Source organism: Wyeomyia smithii, chromosome 1 (genome assembly GCF_029784165.1).
Source record: "Wyeomyia smithii strain HCP4-BCI-WySm-NY-G18 chromosome 1, ASM2978416v1, whole genome shotgun sequence".
Classification (NCBI taxonomy): Eukaryota; Metazoa; Arthropoda; class Insecta; order Diptera; family Culicidae; genus Wyeomyia; species Wyeomyia smithii.
Window position 1 is genome coordinate 3,692,393 of NC_073694.1, and position 17,298 is coordinate 3,709,690.

The window sequence follows — 17,298 nt, forward strand, 5'->3', positions numbered from 1 at the left end:
GCGGTTCCAAATAAAAAAAGTTTCTGTTACGCAGTGATCTTTTAGGAGCGTATAGATTGAGCTGGGTCAAAATACTTGGGCAGTCGATGTGGCCAGTCAATAGTTTAGCAGCAAAGACGGCCTGTGCGATTTGTCGTCGATGTTCTAATGGTTGAATACCAAGAAGTCGGCAGCGGTTTTCGTATGGTGGTAGGTTCTGTGGATCCCGCCAAGGGAGAAAGCGGAGAGCATAGCGGATGAATTTTTTCTGCACCATTTCCATTCTGTGTGACCAATTTGCATGGAAAGGACTCCATACCACAGAACTGGTCTCTAGGATTGATCTCACAAGGGAACAGTACAATGATTTGAAGCATAACGGATCACGAAATTCATCAGCAATCTTGAATATAAACCCAAGTTGTCGGTTTGCCTTAGCGATAATGCTGTCATAATGGGTTTTAAATGTCAGTTCGCGGTCCAAAATTACTCCGAGGTCTTTTACACACTCCACACGGAGAAGATGTTGATTTTCAATAGAATATGCAAATTCGATTTGCGTACGCTTCCTATTAAAAGAGATCGTGTTGCATTTATCTATGCTTAGCGTTAAGCAGTTCGTTCCACACCAACTCGCAAACGTGTCCAGGTAGTTCTGTAGCTCCATACAATCACGCAAACACTTAATTTTTTTTAAACAGTTTCGTGTCGTCAGCATAAAACAGCCGGCAGCCTGGTGGCAGCAGAAGAGCAGCGTCGTTGATGAAGATAGAGAAGAGTAGCGGACCCAGGTTACTACCTTGAGGAACTCCTGACATATTGGAAAAGCGGTCTGAAACAACAGATCCTACTTTCACACAAACTCTACGCTCAGTCAAATACGAGTCAAACCAGCGTACGGAATCCGATGTTATACCGAGCCTAAGCATTTTACCAAGCAGTATCCCGTGGTCCACTTTATCGAACGCAGCCTTCAAGTCCAGATAAATTGCATCAGTTTGAAAACCACAATCCATGGTTTATACACAGCGAGACACGAACTGCATTAAGTTTGTGGTTACTGACCGTTTAGGAAAAAATCCGTGCTGCTCGGTGTCAATATAATGTTTACAGCTAGCGAATAAAGCGTCGTAAATAATTATCTCGAACAACTTAGAGCAAGCGCACAAGGATGTGATGCCACGATAATTAGAGATGTTGCGTTTATCACCTTTCTTGTGAATTGGAAACAAATACGAGAATTTCCAACGGTCAGGAAATTTACATTGCTGCACAGATAAATTAAATAGCTTAGCGATTGGCGAGCAGAGAACTTCTCCACATCGCTTGAGAACCGCTGAAGGAATACCATTAGGTCCAGCGGTATACGAAGCTTTCAGCTTACTCAGGGCAATGACAACATCCTCTGTATTAATAAGCGGCAGTCGAAATGAAAACACGTCTCGGGGAGCTGCATTGCTGGCTATACTGATTTGTTCGGGAGAGGCAACAAAACCGTTGAAAACTTGCTGGAACTGCTGGGCAAATAGATCGCATTTTTCACGTTCGTTGTTAGCAACGGAATCGCCCAGAAACATGGAAGAGGGTAATCCGGCTTCCTTCCGTTTATTATTCACGAACGACCAGAACTGTTTTGGGTGTGTGCAAAGATTATTTTGAATGGGTTTCACGTACCGGTTGTACAAATATCGGTTGTAGTTGCGATACTGACGGCTAGCGATGTTCAATCGATTTTTGTTGTATGACGAGCGATGTGAACAGTATTTCCGAAGCGCAGCAGACCGCAAGCGCTTGAGCGAACGGAGGTAAAGATTCGACCACACTGGTTTTCGAGGTGGATCACAAGCTGGCACTGTCTGGTTGATTACGCCCTCAATTGCACTGTTGAAAGAGTCAACCGCTTCGTCGATACAGGAAGACCGATCCAATAAAGCATCCCAGTTTACTTCCGATAGTGCTGCGCAAAGTGCAGAATAGTCAGCACGACGAAAATTCAAAGACCTGCTTTCTGAAGCTTGATCGAAAACCATTGGTTGAGAAAGGCTCACTGATATAACGACCGCAGGATGCACAGCTTCAAGATTTACCAGTGGCTCGTGGGGAACAGACACAGAACAATTTTGCATTGCTTGGTCGTTTGCAAATATGAGATCTAGCATGCGTTCGTCATCAATCAAAGCAGTGTTGATTTGGGTCAGTCCTTGTAGACAAAAACCATCAAGAAGAGAGCAACAGCCAGTCGGCATGTGGGAACGCAGTGTGTTCACTAACGGTAGTCCATTAGGCGAAATAAACCATCGCAAACCAGACTGATTATAGTCGCCGAAAACTAATGCTTGAGCATGAGGCTTCAAACGTGACAGAACCATTTCTATCGAATCGATATGTTGCTGAATTAGCTGTGAATCCGATTTTCGGTCAGGGGGCAAATACACAACACCCACGCTGACGTCACTGCAGGATGTTTCCACAATTACCCACACTTGCTCAAGAGTATCATGAATAGGTGCAGCATCAATACGGCAGTTCAGTCTCACCGAAACAGCTATCAACACACCTCCACCGCGCGTCTTTTTGCTATTCAAATCAGAACGGTCGGTCCGGAACACAGTATAGCGATTTCCAAACAATTGTGTTGAGAGAATGCGATCGTCGAGCCATGTTTCAGTAAGAACAATGATATCGTAATCACCTTCGGAGACTGCCAAAAAGAATGAATCTATTTTGGTGCGCAACCCACGCACATTTTGGTAGTAAATCCACAACTGGTGTGAATACGAAACGGATCCATGCGCCAAAACACTGGAAATGTGGAAAGCATGAGGTGCCGAAAGGTCGGAAATACAATTATACATGCCTGACGATGCAGGCTGGAAGACCCCGTTCCCATTTCCGAACACAGGACCGGGACGATGAGGAAGGCGGATTTCAGCAGGTAGCACGACTGTGTCGGAGGGGTCAGGGGCTTCCATAGTGCCTGTTAAAGGGTGTCCCGGATCCGAAAAATCAGCAGTGGCATATGTAGATGAAATCAAGTCATCAGAAACGCAGTTTCCATTGTCCGTGTTACAATGTGGAGTGATCAGGTGTGAACAGCAGGGCTGCAAACGTACTTTTCATGGGCTGAGCTCGGCCCGCGACTGGCGTTTTTTTATTTATTTATTTATTTATTTATTTATTTATTTATTTATTTATTTATTTATATCATCTGACGTAAAGTCTTAATGAATGTTAAAAGAGCCATTAAAAGTTTCTACAATTAATTAATCTATGTTTAAAAATATGACTAGGCTCACCATACTCAAATAAATGCTCTACACTCGTGAAAGTTCTTACACTAAACGCAGCAGGTTCATAAAAACCAAAGTTTGTACGATGGTATTGGTTTGCAAGCATAGAAAAGGGCCTTAGCATGCGTTGTGATGCACGAAAATTCATCATGGACAGCAGCTTCGGGGAATCCAGTTCAGAATTCAAAATCTTGGCGATAAATACAGCCTGCTGTAACTTACGGCGGCGGTCAAGAGTGTCAAGTCCAAGTAGGCGGCAACGGTCCGGATAGGGTGGTAGGTTGGTAGGATCACGCCAAGGTAAATCTCTCAGGGCCAGTCGAATGAATCGTCTTTGTACACGCTCAAGGCGCAGGTTCCATGAAAGTTGGTGCGGAGTCCAGACTACACTAACGTTTTCAAGTAAGGGGCGCACTAGCGAACAATACAGTGCTTTCATACAGTGAGGGTCCTTGAAGTCGCGCGCAACTTTAGCGATGAATCCCAATTGCCTACTTGCTCTCGAAATAACTGCAGCGCGATGTTTATCAAAAGTTAGCTTTCGGTCAAGAATAACTCCAAGATCAGTTACGCAATCTACTCTACGCAGCACTTCTCCATCGACAGTATAGTTGAAAATGATTGGTGTTTGAGTGCGATGAAATGTTATCACTTCACATTTTGCAGTACTTATAATCAGAGAGTTTAGTTTACACCACGTCACAAATGTATTTAAAAGTGATTGCAAACGATAACAATCCTCGGTGTTGCGAATCGTCAAGTATATTTTCAAATCATCGGCGTAAACTAATCTGCAACCGATCCCAAGAGTATCAGCGACATCGTTGAAGAAAATAATGAAGAGAAGCGGCCCAAGGTTACTACCTTGTGGTACACCAGACTTATTTGTGAACGCAGACGATACACCGAATCCCAGCTTGACTTGTAAAATTCTATCACGCAGGAACGATTCAAGCCACTTAACGAACCGAGATGAGGCACCAAGACGGGAGATTTTGTTTAACAATGTTTTATGGTCGATTCGGTCAAAAGCAGCCTTGAGGTCTGTGTAAATGACATCGACTTGTACTTTACGTTCGAGTTCTGAAATGCAATGCGACGTGAAATGCATGAGATTTGTTGTCACAGATCGTCCGGGGAGAAAACCATGCTGGTCCGAAGAAATGTAGTTGCGTGCGCTACTCAATATAACAGAGCTTACAACGATCTCGAAAAGTTTAGACGCGGCAGACAAATTGGTTATTCCACGGTAATTTTTGACATTACGACGATCACCACTTTTGAAGACCGGGAACATATAGGAGGGCTTCCAGATCTCGGGGAACTTCCCTTGTACCAAAGACTTGTTGAATATGGTGCAAAGTGGAGCGGCTAGAATATCAATGCATCGGCACAAAAGCACGGCAGGTATTCCATCGGGACCAACAGTGTACGAACATTTGAGTTTCTTAGCGGCGGCAGTAACCATATCATGTGTAACTTCGAAGATGTCAAGATCAACAAGATCTGCAGGAACATTCGCAGCGGCGCGAGCAGCATCGTCATTCGAGGCACAATCGGAGGCGAATACAGAAGAGAAAAATTTCGCAAAAAGCTCGCAAGAATCAGAATCAGAATAAAATCATACTTCGATTCATCTGACCGTAAACGACGGAGTTTGCGCAAACATGCGTTCCGTTTACGTTTCAAAACTCTCAAACTGTGATTACTCCAAGCAGGGGAAGAAGGTCGTCTAACAAATGGCAAATTATCTGCAAGCCATGATCCAACAAGTGCGCAAAAATTTGCTGCCATCGAGTCCGCATCGTTACTGTCTGGCCACAGCTACAAAATCAATTTTTCTATAATTTAATACTCGCCTCGCGGAAGGGAGACTAGAACCAGCCATCGCATTTTTAGTGGTGGGAGTCGAGATTGTCAATGGAGGATGGTGTAAATCAACGGGCAGCATCGGGGCAACACACTCCTCTACGGAAATTTCGCAATCAGAGTTGTAAAACACCAAATCTAGCACGCGTCCAAGGTGATTTCGAATTAAATTTGCCTGGTTTAGATTTAGAAAATCCATGCCGTCAATGAGAGTAGCACTTGCATTCGGTAGCTGCGTAGACTCATCATGTTTTATGACACCATTACAGTTATCCCATGCTAAACGCGGTTGATTATAGTCGCCGCATACCATCAACGTGCAATCGTCTGCGCTGCGCGCAAAAAAGTCTCGAACGGAAGCGACGTGAGCATCAACGATAGTACTATCGTTACTCTTGTCAGGAGGAATGTATATCGCGCATAGTAGGAGTTTTAGGCCATGGATTGAGGCTTTTACGCATACCTGCTCAAGACAGTTTGCATGTACAGATTCAAAGATTGTGCTAGTGTGATGCCGTGCGACAGCGATCAAAACACCTCCGAAAGAACGTTTATTGCTGTTCATTGGACTCCGATCGCATCGAAATACGTTGAAGGCACTGCCGAATAGCTGTGGTGAGAGTATACTGTCATTCAATCCCGTCTCGGTTAGCATAATCACATCGTAGTTGCAGTCATTGGTCGCCAAAAAGATATCGTCAATCTTCGTTCTCAATCCACGCACGTTCTGGTAGTACATACTAACGTTGGTCACATCACAAACGGTGTTCTGAAAAGACGAGCCATACAGCACAGGGGGCGCAAAAGAATTTACGGAATACTCGCCTCTGGTGGGAGCCCGTAAGCTCCCACCGTCAATGAAAGAACGCAAAATAGTAGGTTCGGTTACAGCAAATGATGTAGCAGACTGTGTTCTGCTTCCAGGAGTTGGTTTTTTGGACGGTCGACGAATTCCCTAAATAACAGTCCAGCTGGCCAAGAAGCAGGATCCAGGGTAATAGATTTCACATCCGGGTCCAATCCGATTTTATGCGAAACGTACGAAAAATTGCTTGTATCAGCACCTCGCTGTACTAGTCGAATTACTGCAATGGGCTCAATTCCATTCAAGCAACGTGATACAATTTTTTGCAAATCGCCGTCGCTTATTTTTGGGTTTAAACCAGATAAATAAAGCCAAAAACATTTCTGTGCTGCTGCAGAAGTAATAGACGGCACAGAGAGATCGCTGATGTCGATGGTGTTAGTGCCGCGGTCAGATGCAATTTCCACTGGCAAACGATCAGCACGACGGCGCTTAGGATTTCGTGCTGGCCAGACTGGTGTCGCTGATAAATTTATAGGGGTGCTAGCAGAACCATCAATATTCAGTGGTTTATGAGGCATGTTGTCAATTTTCTTACTCAAATTTCTCTTTTCGATGAATTCACGGAACAACAGACCTTCTGGCCAAGTAGAGGGCATCAGCGCTTGATGTTTTAGGTCAGGAGAGAGGCCTACTTTGTAGGACACAAATGTCAGCGTACCAATATCCTTGCCTTTGGGAACCAATCTGACAACATCTACTGGGTTATCATCAACTAAACAGCGAGCAACAATCTGGCAAACATCATCGTTTGTAACAAGTGGTTGAAATCCCGAAAGGTATAACAAAAACTTAGGAGCAGGTGCTGCAGGAATAATAAATGGGACTGATAGGCCACTTAAATCGACTGCTTTCGTTCCACGATCAGTAGTGGTAGTACGTAGTGGCGTTCCGTTATTACCTCGTCTTCTTTTAACACCTAGGTTTGGCCAAATTGTATTACTTATTGGCCGCGGAGTAATATTTTGTTCCGGTTGGGTACGGTCTAATGCCAAACTGTCAACTTTGCGGCTCAAACATTCGACAAACTTGTGTAGCTCATGAATTTGTGATGAGATGTTACCAGTATCAAAATCAGTAGGTACAGCAGTACTCGGTTCGATTTTATCAGCCAAATATGAACGAATGCTTCTGCCTTGCAATTCGTCTCTGCATTCTAAACACAAAAACATAGCTTGTTTGCTGCTAACAGTTCCTTATGTGCGCGATTATTAAATCCACAGCACTTTTGGCTGATGTGGAAATAAGTTTCACAAAAGCCGCACCAGCAGCTGACATGCACCACACTGCTTCGTATCCATCACTGCTATAGTCTATTGTTTGCGAGATGAACTGATGAATCGAACACAACCGACGGTAGTGTGTAGCGGCAAAATAAAAATCGCAGCGAAAGAACTTTTACACTTCGAAATATGTACAAACTTTAATGTTCAGTTGTACTACGCACAGAGTAGAATGACCAGTAATAAAATTTACAAAAAAACGACGGAAAATTCACTAAATAAATAGAAATTAAACGGAGCTTAAAAAACCAAAACAACTGCTTGTCGTGATTACACACACACATATGATGATTCATCTCGAACCATATTGCACTCAACATCTATTGTTTCTAGATAGTGTCATTCAAAACAAAAAGAGACAATCAATGAAGCAAAATGAATATCGTTTCAATAGACTTCCGGCTGGCGCACTGTATCTATCGTCCGGTACAATCGTGCCTCCAGGGGTGCTAGATGATGATATCCTCATCCACCTTTCCTCCCGAGCACTATTAATCATTCGCAATCATTTGCATGCAGACGGAAGAAGCAAATCACCGTTTCTTTTGTGCCGTGAATGTGAAAGTTAGTCTCAAAAGGCACGGAATTTGACGAATAGGTGGAAAGAGAAAAGGGAATCAATATCCATCGCGCTTAAGGGCTAATTAGAGCACCTACCGTGCACGGTTTTAATCCATCCGTCCGTCCTGTACAGCGTTTGTTCAGCAACAGCGCACACTCTTCAAAGGCTTTTCACTTTTTTCCTCCGCAGTTACAACTGTAACACTTTTTTTTTTCTTTCAAGCCCTACCGTCACGACCAACGAGAGAAACGTCACAACAAAAGGGCCGTTTTCTTGCTGATGAAAGCCTTAGAACTACTCTGCAACAACAACAAAAAACGCACACTCACAATTTTACACCACAATTCCTCTCGCCTTAGCCTTCGGAGCTGTTTGTATTCACTTCAGCTTCTCGACCTTCACGATGACAGCCTATTGTTGTTATCCTTTTGCTTGTTTCGCACTAATTTCCACGAAATCTGAAAATGGACAGGATAAGAGGAATAACACTCGCAGTAAACTGGCCGCTTTAATCACACACTTGATTATCCCTCCCCCCGGGGCTTCAGCGCTTCTCTTCAGTTTGACGTTTCGATTGCGACAGTTTTCCTTCACTTCGGTCGCGTCATACAGCTTCCAGCTGTGGTGGTCACCTCACTACTCACTCACCCCACTTCACCTCAGTAGGCCTCACAGACAGCTGTCCGGGAAAGCGAAGCGCGGATTTTCCGTTCCGATACCGTTCAAAGTTCACTCAGGACTGAGCTCGGTTCGGTCCGGTGGTGAGCTTTTTGTGCTGTCGTTGTTCGGGGAAAAAGCTTTTCGGCTGCAGTTTCCGGTGAGAAACGGCGCAATCTGCTTCGGTAAGGTCGGGAATAGAGAGTGAGTTACTCACTCTCTTTGGTATTGTTGCTGTCATATGCGGCATGGCCTGCTTGTTGATATCCAAAAAGCACATGTTGCGTGTAGAAGTGTAATTTAACCCTAGGAGCGATTTTTAGGATCTGTCGAGAGAAAAACCGGAGCAAATAAAAGCGAGTCAATGTAAGTTTTTCCGCTGCTTTTACGCTTGTTGCTTTTGGTGAACCGCTGGCACTGGCACTGATATAGCGTGTCAGTCTAAAATAAAGAAACAAGTATATTTAACGCGAATCAATTGCTACCAGTGGACTTGGTTGGTCATGTTGTTTTCCTCATTTTCAATTCGCGTTACAATATTCTCCAACCCCCTTTGGGAAGAGGGCGATTCTCTCAAAAGCGTCATTCTGAGCGCGATTTGGAACGTTCGCCGTTCTGAGCTTAGTTTAGATCATTGCTTGCCTTTTCCAGACACGTGAAAACCTTTCTGCACCGTTCGTCGCTCAATTTGTAATCATTTTCATTTTTGCCCTTCTCTGGCCTTAAGAATGGATTTTAGAATTATATTGACGTTTTTTCCCGCCTTTAAAAGTGTTTTAGGCTATTGTGAGCTCACCATAGGATCCATAGATTTTGGTCTTGCTAAGCGTTCTTTGACCATTATATGCTCAAGTTTGGATTATTTTCTTTTTAACATTTTGAAGCCTGTGGATGCTTTTTTGTCGTTCTGAGTTTTATTGAGAATTAGGTTATTTTTTTTTTTACTTTTTTTTGGTCTCAAGAAACTTTTTCTGCTCAAATTAGAATAATTTTGGTCAATTGTAAAATATTAGACATAGACCCTTTTGAAGGAATTCGTGTGACGCGAAAGCTCGAATGCGAGTCGGCTCCGGATATTATAAATATATAGATACTTCACTGGACTGTTCGGTGGCACAATCAGAAAAGGAATGAATCTTTTATTGATATGTTGCTTAGTATCTTAGATTTCAAAGCTTACTATTGTGCATTACACAGGGTATTCAATTAGTTTGAATACAACTTTTGTTCGTTGTGTAGGTGCGTATCATGCGCGTTCTGTATATTGACATTGATGTCAGTTTTAGCCTCATATATAGGCTAACCGATACATACGATGTCGACTTGCCTGCAGTCATAAGTAATGAGCGAGCGGGTTCGTCGAAAAATGAACCGCTCGACCCGGAAGACCGGTGCTGATCTGGATGTGTCGATCGGGAGTGCCAACGCCATAATGACAAAAGACCTGGGCTGCGAGCCGTACAAGAAACGCAAAAGCACGCAGGGTAACGGCTCCGTCGATGATGTTTTGGGGGCCGTATCTAGATGTAGCAAGCTCTAGTGTTTAGCGAGAAATACGTGAAAATCAACGCCGCGTACTAAAATCAAAGCCTTTTACATTCCGATTCGGAACTTGGCCCTGTGTTTATTGTGCACAGACTTCACAACCAACTGTTTGATGTACAGGACAATTGCTGGGCTAGCGCTATGATCCTACTGACACCAACAGTCTCTCTTTGAGGCTTCAAAGCTCTCCGGGCTTTGATCCCTTGGACTTTTATGTATGTCCGTACATGCTGGCCAGGCAGAGCGAATTCAAAGTGAGCACTAGGGACCAATTTTAAAGGCTCAGTTCAAAGATCTGGGACTCCTCTAGCTTAGGGATCTCGGTTGTAGATTGCATCAGAAAGAAACGAATACCTCGACCAGCTTGTTAGTGATCATATCGATGAACTTGCAGGGCTTATGGTTACTAGAATATCCAACGAACGTCATTGCTTTTTGTAAGCATTGCTAGTTCAGTAACGAAGGAGGTAGGGGCACAAGGATTTTCCTGGTAGGGATGGGCGATACTATCTGAAGTATCGATACCTGAGTACTCTAATACTTTTGCACAAAACGATACCAAGTATCGTGGTATCGGTATAGAAAGTATCAATGCCAAAATACTCGATGTTTTTGGCCCAAGTATCGATACCGTTGGTATCGATACTGGAATTGCTTATCCCCATTAGAAAGCATCGGTGGTATCGGTATCGTTTCAAAGTATCGTTGGCAAAGTATCGAAACCGCCACTCATCGCCAGCAACGAGTATCGATGCCAAAATACTCGATACTTCTGCTTCTGGTATCGATACCGTTGGTATCGATACAAGTATCGCCCATCCCTATTTCCTGGAACTCGCGGAATTTCCCTCAAGCAGTTAATCAGGGAGTCCCTACAGCGCTCGCTGCTGAGACTGTCGCTACTTACACTTTTGCGCCCCACGTGAGGCTATGCGCTTACAATTTTCATTTCCAGCTTTCGACCTCCAACTTTCTTATCTCCATCTAACCTTTTCAACTTTTTTTTTCTCCGGGGCCCCGTTTCCACCTTCAGCACACTGTCTACCTGCTCGTTCCATCCTCCTTTCAGTTCCACCAAGTTTCTGCACCAATACGTCCTTTCCAGGGATTTTCTTGCGGCCTTTGCCGCAAAAATGGCTCCTGATCGGTGTCCTCATTCACCGGCGAAGAATCCAACGTGAGTTCCCGGTGTACTCGCCATTTTCTCAACAAAATACAGCGGGGTTCTGCTGTCTACTATAATCACATACTTTTTACTTTCTCTGGGCTTATACATTTTCTCAGATCGCGACCGTTCACTTTGGACTGTGCTGCCCAAGCTTTCTTCGCTGTTTTCGGGGCACGAACCACTCCGAATTGATTCTCCTCCAGTAGCAGCTTGTAGTCCACGCCATCCCGCTGCGGCGTCATCATCAGCCATCAGAAGCTTTCAGACCTCGTAAGTGGAGATACTGAGTTTCGAGACCGCAGGGATTGGCTCCGCCAATAACGTGTAGAAGAATGAACCAACCATTTAAGATAATCTATTTGTAATTTTCTGCAATCCAGAAACAAATTTTCGATATTGTTAGCGAACTGTTCTGACTTGAGGCGTATCTTCAGCCTTTTGAGTTTATTTTGGAATGCATTTTTTCATTATTCGTAACTCAGATCATTTTTGATCTTTTGTGGCTTTCAGTAGCGTTTTCACGCTTGTTGTTTTTGATTTAAATCCTTGTCTTTGTTGTTGTTTTTAAAGCCCTCTTCTTTGAAGTCTTTCCGTTTGGGAAAATTTTGTCTTCATTTCCATTGTTTTTCAACCATTCCGAATTCAATTTAGGAACAAGTTGTCCCAAGTTTGTTGTCATTTTGAGGTTCTTTTCACTATTCTGAGCTTAGACTTAAATCTTTTATTAACCTCTTGTTATCAGAAAAAAATTTTTTTTCTGGGCTCAGTAAAGGATCAAATTTTCTTACCATTTTCTTGATTTTGTAAGCGGTTTTTTGCTCTCCTGAACCCAATATAGTACAGATTTGGTGTTTTCTTTTATGGACATTAGAAAACTTTTTTATAATCCTTTGACAATTTTCGAGTTTTTCATTTTTTACCATGTTTATCCATTTTTAACATTTTTGTTTATTTGGAATCTGGGAAGTGAAATGCGAAGTGCCCTGCCAGTCGTTGCCATCCAGGGCGAGAAAGGTCCCGTCCTCCATGACTACACCACGTCGCACTTGCCGGTAAAATCGACTTGACCATCTTATTCAGTTGCTGCCGCTGCGCCATTGCCTGCAGCTTCGAGACCAGTGGACAGGAATACCGCTCCCTGACATGTATGTCCATGTTCTCCCAGCCAATCGCACGCAGCGATGTAGTCACTTTTCGCTCGGTCATCCTCTTCAGCATCCTTTGGAGCGTTTTGTCGCTCACGATCGTCGGCAGTTCCGATGTTCTGAATGTTGTCCAATAGCGCCAAGATGTTATAGAGGCCGAAACGGGCGTATCCTCAAAGTGCCGCACGATGTCCGTTTTCGTCGCGGCGGAGTACTGTGCTTTGAACGCTCACACTCCAAAAACAGAATAGCTCCAATTTTTCAACATCATTGTTAGAATTCGACTGATAGAGCTGTCAAATTTTTCCTGCTGACTCATGGTTTACTATGATTGATGCTGCATGGGTCGTTTTGTCAATGCGTGTGAGGGTAAGGTATTTTAAAATACCAACGTTAGTAGCGTTTTCACGTCGTTATTCTGAGTTTAGTTTGACCGTAATTTTCTAAAGTTGTTCTGGTCGCAGAAATACTTATTTGCTGTTCTGTCACATTTTCTTTCCTTCACGATTCTTTTATCTTATTAATTTGGGCTGATTTTCTTTCATACCCTTTACTGACTTTGAGAGACGTTTTTCAACCTTCTAGACTGGATTTGAGATTATTATAGTTTCGGCACATTTTTGGGCTTTTCTATCCGCTCTGGACCTGCTTAGTCACAAAATGCTTAGTCTACAGAAACCGCTGGAAAAATAAACAATAAAATTGTAAAAAATAATCAACAATTTGAAAAAAATATATTCAAATTGAGTTTTAGAGAAATGCTATCGATATTAAAAACAACAAAAGCATCATCCACATCAACGAAACAATCAATCTCTATCTATTCCCCAACATTTATTTACATAAACGGTTTGACGACTTGTTAGCTTTTTGGTGACTAATATGCTATGCTTATTCCCTCCCAACTGATCTTGAGGTCCGATGTCGCACTGTGGTCCAGAAATGAAAAAAGGTGGTCAAAAGTCATTTTCTCATAAACGTTACATTTTAGAGCAATACTGTCTTCGGGTAAGTTTTAGAGTAAAACAAGACCCTTCATTGGATATTAACAGATCCGTGATGAATCCCCCTACAAGTGAGATAAAAAGAACATTTTCTCTAAAAATCAATATTTTTTATTACCGTCTTTGGCAAAGTTTTCCAAAATAACATAACAAAAACTTTGCTGAAGACACTAGGTAGCTATTTCTCAATCTTACTGCGCTATCTGATTATGTTCAATGATGTTTTAAAAAAAAGGTTTTTGCCGTTAAAATTCATATTTTATACCACTATACCTCTGATATTCTTACTGAACTTTCAAAACAACATCAGACCTTTATTTTTTATATGTTATAGCAGACTTTTATTTACCATCATAAGGTTTCTATTAATTTTTCCTGCCAAAAAATTAATCTTTGACAAGTAATTTTCAATTTTCTGCCGTTTCCCAACACATCCCAGGGCAAGATTACCACCAATTGAATCGTCCATGTGCTCTGCACACACGGCAGTTAAAATTTCTTGCAGAAATTTGCAGTAACTTATAAAATCATGGAACAAAACAACTTTAACGTAAATTCCTTTACGTCACGTTGATCAATAGCGGATCTTTGTTGGGAAAAACATAGCAAGCTTTGCATTTTTACGTTGTGATGCATCTTTCAAAGTATTATCAATGCATGTAAACAATAGCTAATTATTATTGTTGCCTACTGAAGATAAATTATATGAGCGGTGCACCTATTCGGGAACATTTGAGCTGAAATTTGAGTTTTCAAAAACCACGTGTTTACATGCATCGATTATACTTCTAAAGATGCATCAAAACGTAAAAATGCAAGCTTGCTATGTTTTTCCCAACAATGATCCGCTATTGACCAACATGACATGAATGAACTTACTTTAAAGTTGTTTTGTTCCATGGTTTTATAAGTTACTGCAAATTTCTGCAAGAAATTTTAACTGCCGTGTGTGCAGAGCACATGGACAATTCAATTGGTGGTAATCTTGCCGTGGGATGTGTTGGGAAACGACAGAAAATTGAAAATTACTTGTCAAAAGTTAATTTTTTGGCAGGAAAAACTAATAGAAACCTTATTATGGTAAATAAAAGTCTGCTATAACATATAAAAAATAAAGGTCTGATGTTGTTTTGAAAGTTCAGTGAGAATATCAGAGGTATAGTGGTATAAAATATGAATTTTAACGGCAAAAACCTTTTTTTCAAAACGTCATTGAACATAATCAGATAGCTCAGTAAGATTGAGAAATAGCTACCTAGTGTCTTCAGCAAAGTTTTTTGTTATGTTATTTTGGAAAACTTTGCCAAAGACAGCGATAAAAAATATTGATTTTTAGAGAAAATGTTCTTTTTATCTCACTTGTAGGGGAATTCATCACGGATCTGTTAATGTCCAATGAAGGGTCTTGTTTTACTCTAAAACTTTCCCGAAGACAGTATTGCTCTAAAATGTAACGTTTACGAGAAAATGGCTTTTGACCACCTTTTTTCTTTTCTGGACCACAGTGTGTCGGCCTAAAAGACCAGTCGACGTATTGCTTGAATATTGCGAATGATGATTTTTAGCGCAAAATTGTAGCAGTGGAACATTTTCGTTGCTGACGTTGTGATAAGACGGCTTATATAAAATAACGACCCCGCCTTTTCGCAAAATTTTGCATCACGCCCTAGAACAAAAAATTGCGCACAGAACTTTTGTTCTCTATTTGTTGGTACTACAGGCGACTAAAATCCTCGGTTTATCTCAATAAAACAGTTTCAATTATCCAAAAAAAGTACTTTCAAGAAATTTAATCATTAAAAAAGAGTTGAAAAACTTTAATTGAAATATTGATAGTGAATAAGTTTAATTTTTCAAGTGTCTTCTTCTCAGTGACCATTTTTCTGCCGTTACTGTAGAAATGTCGAAGAAGAACTGAAATATAAATATTTAAAACCAACTTGTTTATGAGTTCTTTTTAGAATCATTCATATTTTTGTTTTGAAGGCTGTCCAAAGTAATAATCTTAATGGGATCTAGTTTTATTTAAATTTTATGGTAGTGTTATCAAAATATTACTGAGTATATCGAGATTTATCTCAAAGTTTTTTTTAAGAACTTGTGGTTTCTATTTATCAGCAGTTTCCAAGAGTAATTAACGAACACTTGAAGGGTCCTCCGTAAAACTTCTTCATCAATAAAACTAATGAACCTGAAGAGCGGTTTTTAAATCCATTTAATATGCCTTTCAAAATACCTATGAATTTCATTAAACTTCATGAGTGTTTTACGATAGTTTTATGGTACATATCTTGAATGAATCTATTATGAAAATGTGCCCAAAAGTTTTTCTGAACCCATTTTGTCTCATGAAAGAGAAAACATTCGTGAAAGAAAAAAATCCTAATAACCGAACATTTTTCAGCTCATTCAAGCAACTAACTCCTTAAGTCAAGTCAAGTCAACCTACTCCATATTATATCAAATCATTTAAGCGTGTATACTTTCGTTGTGAATAAGCATCAAAAAATGGTATTAATGTCCCTACTTCATTTCTTCATTTTGCTCATTCATGTTTTAAGGCCCTAGTCTATAACCGATTTTAGAAATTAAAAACATGTAAAAGGAACAAGAAGCTTAACCCGTAAAGACCCGGGACTTGTCTTTTGAAAATGCTCGTGCTCAGCACTGGAACGGCCGATTTGGGAAAACTTGGAATTTTATTCAAGAGGAATAGTTACTCTAAGTTTTGGTAAAGGTACCACCCCTCTGGTCCCCTCCCCGTTTCTGTGAGACGCGAATATGTCTGTGTTTTTTTTCAAATTTTTTAAACAGATTGAGCAAACACTGGGAATTTTCATATGTATCAATTGCTCCATGTATCAAATCATGTCAGGTGGATGAAATATGTTATGTAAGAGTGAATTTTGGAGTTTCCAAATAATTTCAGTTCAAATTCACAACACTACGTATTTTTATAAAAAATCAAACAACAAAACCGTTCTTCAAATTTTAAGCTCTGCATTTTTGCGGGAAGATCTTCTGAATCCATACACGAGGTAAAATTTATTTTAGCTTGCAACATTTCAAAAAACTAGTTCCGTCCCGGGTCTTTACGGGTAAGCAATCAACCATGGCCATGGATGCAGTATTAGGCTGTCCCAAAAAAAATCGATGTTGAAAAAGTCAAGGTGCTCAGCCCCAAATTGAAAGATAATGTTATTTATAGCATTTTTGTAGAACATTTCGACTTTCTAAAAGGTCGTTTCCAGGTTGCCCAAACGTGATTTACGAAAAAATGACTTTTTCAAGCTACAAAACCACCCTTTTGCACTTTTTTCAAATCTGTTTGATTCCTACATTTTTCCATACATTTTTTTATTTTTGTGGGGTTGTTTTTGAATATTTTGCATGGTTTTGTTCAGCATCGCATTCAATTATTTGACTCACAGGACCCATTGAACATCACAAAAAAGTGAACTTTTCTCGTAATTTTCAGATAAATCCCTTCAAAACACATAAAAAATTTTTTTGATCAAGAACTGAAACTTTTACTGCTAAGCGGGTTTCAAGACGAAAATTCACATGAAAAAAGATCCTTGATATCTTATCGGGGGGCTGAGATATTGGCGATTTAACATGTAATGGAAAACTATGCATTTTGTCAAAAATGCCACTAAAGCTCAATATCTCCATTGCAATGTCTCAAATGTTGATTATAGCCATAAGGTATGTTCGGAGAAGTTTCAGGATATTCAAGAATGCATCTTTTAATATAGGAAGATGGGTGATCAATCCACCAATGAGTGAGATAAACATTTACTTTTCAATCAGAATGAGATAGACGCAAGGTGTCTTAGGTTAATTTTAAACAAGAAACTTTACCGAAGACATCATGTTTCTATCTTTTACATATTACGAGCAATATTGAGTTTTCTATTAGAAGGCACTA

General features: G+C 40.9%; 1 protein-coding gene across 11 annotated transcripts in view; it reads right to left on the minus strand.

Moving 5' to 3' along the window:
- LOC129733964 (otoferlin-like) overlaps positions 1–8,588 on the minus strand; it is a 183,766-nt gene extending 175,178 nt beyond the window's left edge. For 3 of the 11 annotated variants that reach the window (XM_055695815.1, XM_055695737.1, XM_055695654.1), the window contains exon 1: positions 7,944–8,576. The gene's annotated coding sequence lies outside the window, so the exon portion shown is untranslated. Of the gene's footprint in view, positions 1–7,943 lie in introns of all 11 variants that reach the window. The other 8 variants (XM_055666453.1, XM_055666398.1, XM_055666508.1 and 5 more) reach the window with 8 other exon arrangements.
- Between the last annotated feature and the right edge of the window lie 8,710 nt (positions 8,589–17,298).